Here is a 12,372-nt window from a genome sequence, read left to right as displayed (position 1 = left end):
CTAAAAGACAAACCCAATCCAGTAACTCCCCATTATAAAATTCTACAGTGGCATTCTACTGCCTTTAGAGTAAGATCCAAATCCCTTGCTTAACCTGGTCCCCAAGGAAGGACCTGCACAATGTGGCTCCTGCCCACATTTTAGCTCTCAACTCTGACCCCACCGTGCCCTCCACTGCAGCAGCTACCCTCCTCGGGGTTCTCTGGCATGCCACGCCCTTGCTGACCTCCCAGGCTTTTATCCCTGCAGCTGTCTGAAATGCCCTTCGCACCCCTTTTGTCCCAAGCATTCCTTCTGCTTGGCAAAAAAAAAGTAACAAGCATTTGGTACTTGGGGTCTCTTTCAAGACCCATCTCAAGAGTCACATGACTTTCTACTCCCAAAGGTGAGTGAGGGGCCATCTCGCTATACTCCCATGACACTGGGTAATAAACCCTATCACAACGCTCATCACGCTATAAAATCACCTTTGCTGGCATTCCCATCACAATCTTTGCTGTAACTCATCGGGGACCCACCAACTGAGTATTTAAAACATTTCAACTTCAATGTCATACAAAAGCTGTCTAAATTTTAGGCCACAGTGCACCAAACATCTGGCTAGAATTTCAGTGTTTCCAATAAATACCTTGGGGAAGGCCTCAGAATGGAGAGTATCATGCCTAAAATGAAATTCAGGTATGTGCTTTTCAGGTGTGTGCATGGCGACATGTGTACACACACGTAAACACACACACAGAAGAGTAAGGCTCAAGGCTAAGGAAAAGAAACAGGCTTTAAGTTAGGAGAAACACATTTAAAAAGGAAAGCTGTATGCTAATATTTAGCTTTGTTTCTTTTTCCCTTGTATAATAGAATGTCAGTCTTTCCTTGTACCAACCTAGAACCACGTTTCCTAAGCTAAAATGCTGTTGCACATTTTTATGTCTAAAATGTTGGTGGGGGGTGGGGAGGCTGCTGGGGGAGTACCAGGGGGCATTGCAATTTCAGTTCATTACTTATTGGCTATTAACATATTAAGGTTCCAAATGAAATAGTGGTCCGCTTCTGTGTTCTAGGAGGTGTTATTCCAGTGTTTGGAGGAACAAATCACTCCTTGTTCCAATTCCCTTAACACAATATTCATTCTAAGTACACCTTTGAGAGCCTGAGTTATTTTACTGTGTTTGGAAAATTGAAGTCACTGTAATCTTCCAGGGAAGTCAAGAGCGAAGGGGTGAGTGTCACAAACTACAACAACATGGTGCCAACAATGCTGTGCCTCTGTAGCCAGGCCTAGGGCCAGACGGTGCAGTCCTCTCCATAGGCTGCGCTGGGCTTATGTGTTTCATCGAGTACAGGATGAGGTCACCAACAGGTTTCAAGCAAGGGAGTGAAATGATGTCACAAGAATTTTTAAAGACTGCTGTGGGTCCAAAGTGATGAGAGGAATAGAAGAAAAGGGGGAAGCAGTCAGGGTAGCCCGTTAAAAGGCTTTGGCAGTCAGTCACCTTGGCAAAAAATAATGTTGGCTTGGACTTGGGGGTGGACGTGGGAGGGCCATGGATGAACTCAAGATCTACTTAAGGAGAGGCATCATTAGGACTTGGTGCTTTGGAGGACGAGAAAGGAGAATATTAACAGATGACTTCCCAGTTTCTGGCTTGACAAAGTGAGTTAACTACTATGCACCTTAATAAGATGGGGGAAGGTAGGAGACCTAGAACGGGACTATGGTAGAAGCAGACCAAGAGTTAAAATCTGGACACAGTAAGCTTGAGGTACTCATGAGATACCAAGTTTGCTAACTGCTACGAAGGGTGTAAGAATGCTACAGAACACAGAGGAGTCCTGGGGCCAGCCTCAGAGGTGACCCCTGCCCATCCTCTCATGCTGCTCAGAGGTCCTGCCACTTTGCCAGTTCAAGGTGGGCACAACCACTGAGGAGCACCTGGGACCAGGCTCAGCCAGAACACCTGTGGGTAGCCTCTATAAGGATCCTCATTAATGTAGATCCAGCTTTGGGGTTAAGAAAACAATAACCTTCACAGTAAAATACTGCTTACATCCTGATCCTGCCACAACTGGAAGTAAATGTACAGCCTGATGTTTCCTTCAATTAAAGCATCACAATAGGCTTGCAGATTTCTCGATACTGATGTTTCAGATTCCCAGCTAAAGGTTGCTGGCATCTGGTCTTAGGCCCCAGCGCTTACACTGTGAGGAGTACCAACCTGTTTGGGGGATTCCAGGTTAGAGTTTCCCACAGGAAATTAATCTAAGACAGTATCAGAGGAAGGTTTCTCAACGTAAAAAGACCATAGAGGATGGCCTGCTTCAGGAAAACAACAATTCACTGAAATCATATCCTGCTCTTAAGTTAATAGCCTCCCTTCTAGAATAGAAGATGGTTTTTTACTATGATGGTTCTATTTTCCCATTTCCCCATCAAAGGACAAATCAAAATGTCACTTGACAATCCGCTCTTTCATTAAAAGTTGAGCCATTTTTTAAAAACCACATTTAACTAAACAAATCCACATGGCAATAAAGCACTGTGCTCAGCTTCCTTGACTGATAGAAACCATTTGCAATTATTTAAAAGAGAAGGAAGGGAAAGAACATCATCGGATACAGCTGAATTAAGCTGATCAAACCCATTAGTGTCTTCCAGTTTACTCAGAGTAAGGCAATGCAGCATTCATATAAACTAATTAAATTTCTTGTATATAAATTAGCCTTAACAAAAACAAAACTTTCAAGACTGACTGGAAGGTCTCAAGAGGAACACATCTGCTTTTTCAAGAAAGTTGCCTGGCTGGGGGTGGAGAGAGCACCAGGGTCAGACTCTCAACAGATCAAGACTCCCCTCCTTCAAAGGTACACTAAGGGTGGGGAGGAGAGGGAAGAGACTGTTTTGTGAGTCTGGTAGTTTGCCATGGCTTCCAAAGGGAAGGACCAAGATGGGATGGGGTGGGAAAAACTGAACCCCATTCACATCAGCTCCTGACCTTATGCAAGACATTAAACTTCTGAGCTTATTTTCCAACTTTGAAATGCGAAGTTACCACTTGCCTCTGCCTGCTTCTCAGGACTGGCCGGAGAAGAAAATCTGCTGCTATGTGTCAGAGCACCTTGCAAAAGAGAAAGCACGCTACCTATGAGAGAGACAACTGCTGGTTACTGTTAGGCAGAAAGGGTGAGTCAAGTCTTCCAAGATGACGGTGACCAACTCAGCTGATTTTTTCTTTTTTGAGAACTGTCAATTGATTATTTATTTTGTCAAGTATACTTGATTTGCACACACTTGCCAAGTCTCACAGGATTCAACCACTTGGATAATTTTTTTATTGATAACAGGATATACATATTAAAAGCCTCACACTGAAGCCCAAATCACACATCCAACCTGGACAACAATGTGCAAATGACTATGCAAAACAATCTCTCAAAATGTGTGTCTCCAGGATCACCCACAATCTACCCTTTGTCCCTCTGGCTGCGATGTATAAACTGATAAAATTAATAAGAAACTTCTCTGGGATCTTCAGCAGGTACGGTAAACAGTTTGAGAAAAGGAACCTGCTGACTTGTTCATTTAAAGGACAAAGGTTGGGGGCAGGGAGGTGGGTTAAGACCTAAGGTCACTGAGTGAAGCAGTTGAGAGTTTGGCACAGATGGAGACGGCAATCCACCAGCAGCAAATAGAAGGGGCCCCAACCCCCACTCACACCCTCACAAGGTGTGACCCTGCTCTGGTGACCACCGGCTTCCAGCTCTGCCTGTCACCCCCCTCCCCACTTCTGGATTCCAGCTCTTAAGATGGGCATAAAAAATCAGACAGAAAAGTTTTGCTATTAGCTTTTCACCAAGAGCCAAAGGAGAAGTAGAGAAGAGATCAGGAATCTCGGATCAATGCTCAAAGATCAGAATGTATTTAAGAATGATTTCTAGTACAGACCCAGTAAGGGTGGCATGTTGGGGGTACAATGTGGGTCCACACAGGAGCAGACCTCTCGTGGGGAGTCTCCTTCATGAGTCATTTGACAAATGTTTTTATTTACTTATTTATTGATTGATTGCATTTTAGGTTTTGGGGTACACGTGAAGAACATGCAAGATTGTTGCATAGGTACACATGGCAGTGTGGTTTGCTGCCTTCCTTCCCTCACCTATATCTGGCATTTCTCCCCATGCCATCCCCCCCCAACTCCCCACCCCCCGCTGTCCCTCCCCTGTTTCCCCCCAACAGACCCCAGTGTGTAGTGCTCCCCTCCCTGTGTCCGCGTGTTCTCATTGTTCAACACCCGCCTATGAGTGAGAACCGACCATGACCCAGGCACACTTCAGATGTGCCCTCGAGGAGCATGCTGGGGAAAATACAACAGGTCATGAGAATAAAGTGTGGAAGTAAGTACCATGATGGGGAGTGGTATCATGAACCTCTACCCAACCGGCCAAGAGAGAGAAAGGGTGAGGCCATCAGAGGAAAGGCAAACGCGACCATCAACGTCACAGGAAGGAGAACGTGCACGGGGGTTCAACAGCAGGGGAAATCACCGCCAGCCCGGAGGAGATCCTCCGCAAAGGAGGCGGGTAGCATCTGACAAAGAACTTGAGGGGTGAAGAGGAACCCGGCCAGGCAGAGAGAAGGGGTAAAATATTACACACAAAGCTGGGCATATAGGAGGAATGACAGGGACGGTGACCTCTCCCCAGACACGAGTCTCCCTTGTAAGATCATTTTTACCTTTTCTTCAACGTCGAGAATCGTCGCTTGAATAATTTCAGCAAACTGATTTTCAGTGCAGGTGACTTGAGTTATTCCTGTTGAGAAATTAGAAGAAAGGGTATAATAGGCGATAGGGTGAACCCCTCCACAGACTTCTTTTTTGAGCCCCCCACCCCCCTGGCCCCTCAGCTCATGCTCAGAGAGCAGTCACACGGTTCCTCTCTCACAACTGACTTAGGGATGGACAACTGTCACCACCCTGCTCCAGAGGGGCAGACAGACACACATACCCCGGCACACACAGGCATGTGTGTGATGGGCAGAACCACACAGCCCCTGAGTTAGAGGGGCCTTCCCAGTCCCATCCCAAACAGGCAGTCAAGCTTTGCTCCCTGTATTCCTGAGATTCCTACAGCAAACTCTCTGCTAACTTAAGCTGCCATGAGAGCATGGCTGTTCCCTGCAATCAAAAATCACTGATTTTAATGAGGGATATAGGTTTGGGACTAGAAAAAGAAATGAAAGTAGAAGGTGAAGGAACAAATGCTTTTGAACCAAAGCCTTGAGAAAAATAAAAGATGATGAGAAAGTGACCCAGGCATCTGAACTACTGTTCCATACCATCAGAGAGGAAAGGAAGAGAGATGTGTGAGAGTCAAAGGACAGCCAACAAATTAACTCAAAACCTCAATGGCATTAATGTTAAGATGGAAACCCAGATACTGGGGGAAGGGGGCTTTTAATATGGGTATTACCCATAAAGCAAAATAATAAGAGTTTCACTGAAAATAAAAAGGTGGAAGACTCCGAAAAGTTGTCTATAACAAGCCAGACATAATTGAGTAACGGTACAATGCCTATCATTACTAAAATACATAGAGTCACTCAAAGATGAATCTTGGTTTACTCTGATTTTTGTTTTGTTTTGTTTCAGACAAACATTTCATCGACTCAAGGTGTGGTTGTGGTAGATCAGCAATCAGTGCTGAGTTCAGCTGGGCTTTTTCTTCTGGTCTTGCCTGGCTTATGTATGTGGCTACAAGCATCTGGTTGCTCCACTGGGCCAGATGTTCTCAGATGACCGTCGATGTCAGCGGTTGGTGCTGGCTGCTGTGCTGCCTTTATATTCTCCTTCAGTAAATGTAAACAGCTGCTGTCCTTTCCCCCACCCCCAGGAGCTTCACAAATGTATGCTCAACCTCTATCTCGCCATATTTTTCCAGTAGTTCCTGAGTTGGGCAATCATGAACTTATGTACTGTGGAGATGTAAGAAACTCACCTCTGTAGCCTCTTCTACTAGGGAGCACTGATTCTGGCCAAGTTTAGAGATTAAGGTATGTAAAAGGGAGGGAGGGGAGGTAGAACCGGAAAGGGGAAGGGAGTTGGTTATTCAGGAGTCAGGAATGCCAAGTAAAGGAGTTTGGACTTGATCAAAGCAGCATGTTGTCTAGTCCCCCGTCTCTAAGAGATAAGTCCCATTCTGAAAATACGGGAAGTTAAAAGAGGGCTCCAGAGGGAAAATATGACCCGAGTTAGAAGGTCCACAAAGACGGAAGCAGTCAGCTGGAAACTAAGTCATCAGTGAACTGTGACCTCTACCCTTGACAGGGTTCTTTGCCTGTTGCTGTTGGCTCAGTAGCTGCACCAAAGGCTCTACCAGTTTGCCCTGGTTTCTGGGCCTTCTGAGCAGCTTGTTGCTCCAGGGGCTCACTGGAGCATCAGCTTTCACCAGGCAGGATACAGAACAGTAATGGGGATACCGGCTGGCCTCAGAACAGGCTAAAGGGCAACTCTGCTGTCTGCTCTCCCCAGATCTGGCCCTGTCTAAACATTCCAAGCAGCAGAAGCACCTGCTGCTCGTCCCACACCTACAGCACTTCCTCTCTCTGGGCCTCAGTTTCTTCATTCACAAAATGATGGAGACTAGATCAGTGGTACTCAAAGGGGGTTCTGCAAACCAGTGCCAGCTCTGTTGCTGGGTCTTGACCAGATAAGTACAGAAATTGGAAGTGCGAAGAAGCTTTTACAGCAATATGATATTGTTACAGAGCCAAGCACATAATCAGCGGAACTGTCTTGGACAGGGCACAGACTAGTATATGAGTTTCCTGAGGCTGCCATAATTATCACTGGATGGCTTAAGAAATCTATTAGTTGTGAAGGTCAGAAGTCTGAAATGAAGGAAGAAGCAACACCATGCTCCCTCTGGAAGCCGTAGGGGAGAACTAGTTTGTTGCCGCTTCCAGGTTCTGGTGGCTTGGCATTCCCTGGCTTGTGGCCACCATCATCCGACCTCTGCCTACATCTTGGCAGACGCCTTCTCCTCTTGGCACACTGCCTTCTCCTCTCTGTCAAATCTCTCTCTGCTTCTCTCTTATAAGAATATTTGTGATGGCACTTAGGGCCTATCAAATAATCCAGGATGATCTCACCTCAAGATCCTTACTCAGTCACATCTGCAAAACTCCTTTTTCCAATTTAGGTAACATTTATAAGTTCCAGGGATGTTCTAACCTAAGCATATCTTTGGGGCCACCACTTAGCCGCTAACTAGAACAGATCTGGCTACTGTTGAATTTGTAAGTGACCAGCTGCACATGGTGTACACTGTGCATTTCCACTGGGGAAACACAGCCACCCTATGTTTCTGAATAGCCCGAACAGCAGGGACCAGATGACCTCTAATGCAGCAGATTCTCTTGAGCATACACACTCAGAACCCCTGCTACGCCTCTACAGTCCAGACTGCAATGGGCACCCTCTAGGGAAGGAAAGCAGGCAGCAGGTGACCTGGGAGACAAAGTGCAGATGCAGACTGTTCCCCCAGCTTCTCCCAGGGTTGATCTCCCAGATAATCTGGCGAACAGTGCAGGAGCTACCCCTTCCCACCCCATACTCCTGGCCTTCATGTGGCCTTAGTCGTAAAGTGATTAATCTGTTTTCTGTTCACATGTACCTCCCTCACCCCATCAAATGCTCAGTTTTAAATGTCCACATTTGAGAACAGAAGAAAAACTATGGTATTGAAGGCCCTATAAACCTAGCCTTGCCCTGGTACTAATATCCTTTCCCCCAACACTTCTCCCCCAACCCCAAAAACACTCAGCAAGTTTCCGGGCTTCATCACAGAATGGAGAAGGCACTTAGTGACTTCACAAAGCAAGGATTTCATTTTGTGTTAGAAGTTTTCTTCCATGGTCAGAATACTCCTTATCGAATGAACCACAACGTGTAGAGTCCCTATACTGTTACATTTCAGCCTTAAAGGGCAGACTATGTCGAAGTACCTGAGAGTACTGAAAATGATAACATGTGATAATAGGTATGGCCACAGTACAACAGGTATGCTCACCATTCAACTTTCTGGAAAGCAATTTAACAAATTCTTATTAAGTGGCTTAAAACTGTACACGCTCTTTGACACTGGAATTCCATTTCCAGAACTCCACACTAAGGAATGAAGTGGAACAAAACTTAATACTACAAGGCAACATCATAACTGAGAAAAAAAATGAAAATGAAACTTATCCAACCAAAGGACAGATTAGACAAATTATGGCAGATTCATTGAAAAACTCTTATGCAGCCATTAAAATGACATGACAAAGAACTGTTAATAAAAATAACAACTATAATAATAACAGCTACTCCTTACACACGCCAGCCACTAATCTCAGCTTTTTAAGTGTTTTGTATATATTAATCTTTGTAATTTGTATACCAACTCCAGGAAGTAGGTACTATTATTCCCGTTTTACAGATCAGAAAACAGAGGTACCAAGAGTTAAGGAACTTGCTCAAGGTCATCCTGCCAGTAAGAGACGGCACTAGGATTAGATCCCATACAGTCTGGCTCCAGAGCCCATTATCTTAAACCCTCTGGAAGGCTAAATAATGGTCCCAGAGATGTCAGGTCCCGTATTACTCCATTTTCATGCTGCTGATAAAGACATACCCGAGATTGGGTAGTTTATAAACAAAGAGAGGTTTAATGGACTCACAGTTCCATTATGAGGCCTCCCCAATCATGGTGAAAGGCAAAAGTCACACCTCACATAGTGGCAGACAACAGAGAATGAGAGCCCAGTGACAGGGGTTTCCCCTTATAAAACCATCAGCTCTTGTGAGACTTATTTACCACCACGAGAACAGTGTGGGGAAAACTGCCCTTATCATTCAATTATCTCCCACCAGATCCCTCCCAGAACCCACCGGAATTGTGAGAGCTACAGTTCAAGGTGAGTGGGTAGGGACACAGCCAAACCATATCAGGTCCCAACCCTGAAACCTGAAAATGTTATAAGGAAAAATGGTCTTTGTTGATGTGATTAAGTCAAGAATTATGAGATAAAGCTGTATTCTTGGTTATCTGGATTGGACCTAAATTCACATGTCCTTATAGGAAAGATAGATTTCACATACACACACACACACACACAAACACACACACACACACACACACACACACACACACACACACACAGAGTAAAAACGGAGGCAGATATACGAATGACAAGACCACATGCCAAGGAATGCTGGCAGCACCAGAGGCTGGAAGAGCAAAGAGTGGAACAGATTCTCCCCTATAGTCTGCGCACATGGAGCATGGTCCTGCTTATACCTGGATTTCAGACGTCTGGCCTCCAAAACTATGAGAATAAATTTGTTATTTTAAGCCACTCCATTTGTGGAAAACTATTAGAGCAGCAACAGGAAACTAATACAAGTCCATGTTGCTCTCAACACAAGAAGAAGTATTCATATGTTAAATGCAATAGGAAGAAATCAAAATTTATACATAATGATTAATTACGTATATAAAAATACATGCAAATACAACAAAATGTTTATAGTGATTATCTCTGAAGAAGGATTATGGGTAATTTTCAGCATTATGCCTTCTGCTACTTATCCAAATTTCTACAATTAGTCTGAATTATTTTTTACAAAGAAAAGAAAGTTATTTTTAAAGTAGGAATCCATGATATTTCTGCAACTCTAACTTAATCAAAGAAGATTAGAAATCAAGAGGTCCAAAACTCAATGGGAATTTTCCTAATTCAATCTCAGAGCAACAACAAAAAATTTAGCAACCTGGATACATGCCATTCCCTAAGTGACTATACACAGCTCTTGGTCTCTCAAAAGCCTGTTGGTTTTCAGACTCTGGTAGGAACATGATGGCTTCTTTGAAGTAAGATAACCTGAGAAGGTAAATGTTTTCCTGCTTATCTACCCATACAAGAGGGGGAATGAGAGACTTTTAAGCATTCCCAGAGCTCATCAAGCCCAAAGCCCGTGGCCACGTGCCAAAACCAAAAACACCAGTTACTAAACATGTAAATGTTTGATTTCTCTGTAGGTGACTTCACAGAATGAAACATCAAATCAAACACTGACATAATCTTCTTACAAAAGTCCTGACTCCAAGGCTGTTCTGTTGCAACACCCTCCTGCTATCATCTGCCCAGGCAGTCACCAGACCACAGGCCAATTTTACTGTATCAACATCATGTCCTTTGATTAAACATATTCATACAAATAGTATATTAACATTTTCCCCAATGTGTGGGCAGTACTGGATCAAAACAGAAAGATGTGTTTTTCTGTTTTGCATGGTGGGGAAGGGAAGTCATCGTATCCCTCTAAAATGGGCCAGGTCAGAGCCGGGGTACAGGAAATGCATGTTAAATCATTTTATTGAGTTCCCCTGTACAGCACAGTGAATTAGGGCAGTGGGTAAGGAAACCACAGTGTAGGATTTGTCCTTCAGTCCAGGCTTTTCTAAGCATATTTATGCATTCTTCATGCAGTCTATCAATGTATACAAATATCTACTAAACATGAGGCACTAAGAGAAAGTTGTCTCAAGCTGTAACAGATCATGTCTTCAACATGCTACACTCTCAGATGATGCAGCTGGGCAAACGGACATCTTTACTGATCTTCAGCAGTCTGGATCCCAGAGCTGCCAGCACTGGCAAAATGCTGAGAGGAAGATCTAAATGGGCCTGGCAGAGCTTTGAAAATGAGCAAAACAACAAAACAAATGACTTAGCACCATGTACCTTCCTAACATAACAGTAATAATTTCAGTAACTATTTCATTAATGTTTGTACCTCCCACTTAATCTTCTACTCCATATAAAGTAACTTTCCCCAAGTCTGTTTTTTTTTCACTTGCTATCATTCTATTACCCAACCTAGCAGTGTCTAACTTTAAGAAATATTCATTAAATAGCTGAGGTATAAATTAATGCAGAAGAATGAATATAGGTCATCAATTTCCTCATCTGTAAAAATGAAAAGGCCAGACTATGTGATTATTTCCCAAAGAAAACTCCAAGAAACCTAGTCCTATAAGTTATGCCAAAAAAAGAAGGTTCACAGGTTATTCAGCTTAGGAAACGCTAGATTCTATAGCTTCCCATTCCCCTTAAAGATTCACAATATACACTTTATACAATAAAGGAACTTGAAAATCCTTCAATGAAAAATGTATTTGAGCATTCTCAAATCCAGCTGACCACAGACGCCTTTTCATCCACACTTAACTGGTAGGTATCACAGAGAATCAATGTTCTAAGGAAACCATGGGAAATACTAACCCAAACTCTTCCTTTGTTAAAAAAAAATTTAAAAAAAAAAACAAAAAAAAACTGTATTAACCCCTTGCAATGATGATGATGATGATAATGATGATGATAGCTAACATTTAACGAGTGATTAGCTGTGCCAAACATGGTACTTGGTGCTCCTGCCCACCAAGATAAATATGAAACCTGGCCCACGTCTATAGGATGAGATCACTGCACACGATTATTATAACCAGTCCTAGCTGAATATACACACACGTGCATTTATACACACATATACACCTATACATGTGTAGATGTACACATATGTGTGAATACGCACATACACAAGGGGAGGGAGAGGTGGTAGTGAAGATGAATGTTCTGGGCAAAGGAGGCATGGAGCCAAGATATGGAAAGCAAGAGAATCTGGAGCACACAGATAAATGGTGAGCAGTTTAGTCTTACCCACCAGTTTTTTAAGTGTGGCCCAAGACCCCTTCTGGGAGTCCTGCAAGGTCAAAACTATCTTCAACTGTGTTGACACTTACAATGCTGGTGCAAAAGCAAAGGCAGGTAAAACTACTGGTGGCTTAGCGTAAATCAAGGCAGTGGCATCTTAGTGTATCAGTAGTCATTATATTCTCTACTGCCATCCACACAGCTATTATCCACCCCCACCCAGCTATTTTTTTAAGTCAATTTTACCTGAGTGTCCTTGATGAAGCAGTAAAATTACTAATTTTATTAAATATTGATTATTGAGTACACATCTTTTTAACATCCCACATAATAAAATGTTCAGCACTTCCACTGCAGGCCAGAGTACCATGGTTGTCTTTGGGAGGAAAAAGGACTTGCATGACTAAGCTGCAAGCTCAGTCACTGTTTTTCACAGAAAATCATCTTTACTTGAAAGAATGAGAAAAACTATGATTATTCAGATTTGGGTATTTATATAGACACTTTGTTAAAAATAAATACAGTGAGCCTGTTATTTCAAGGAAAACTGATGGTATTTGTTACTGAAGACAAGTTTTGGGCTTCCATGCAAAAATTAAAACTTTGGGGCCGGGTGCAGTGGC

The 12,372-nt window shown here is 43.3% G+C and overlaps 1 protein-coding gene across 2 annotated transcripts in view; it reads right to left on the bottom strand.

Annotated features, from left to right (window-relative positions):
• Window positions 1–12,372, bottom strand: part of SMCO4 (single-pass membrane protein with coiled-coil domains 4) — a 67,284-nt gene that overhangs the window by 18,983 nt on the left and 35,929 nt on the right. For both annotated transcript variants that reach the window (XM_074400345.1, XM_039462240.2), the window contains exon 2: window positions 4,730–4,806. The gene's annotated coding sequence lies outside the window, so the exon portion shown is untranslated. The remainder of the gene's footprint in view (window positions 1–4,729; window positions 4,807–12,372) is intronic.

This window comes from Saimiri boliviensis, chromosome 6, assembly GCF_048565385.1.
Source record: "Saimiri boliviensis isolate mSaiBol1 chromosome 6, mSaiBol1.pri, whole genome shotgun sequence".
Lineage (NCBI taxonomy): Eukaryota > Metazoa > Chordata > Mammalia > Primates > Cebidae > Saimiri > Saimiri boliviensis.
Note: the sequence above shows the minus strand (reverse complement) of the source record. Positions and strands in the feature narration are given on the sequence as shown.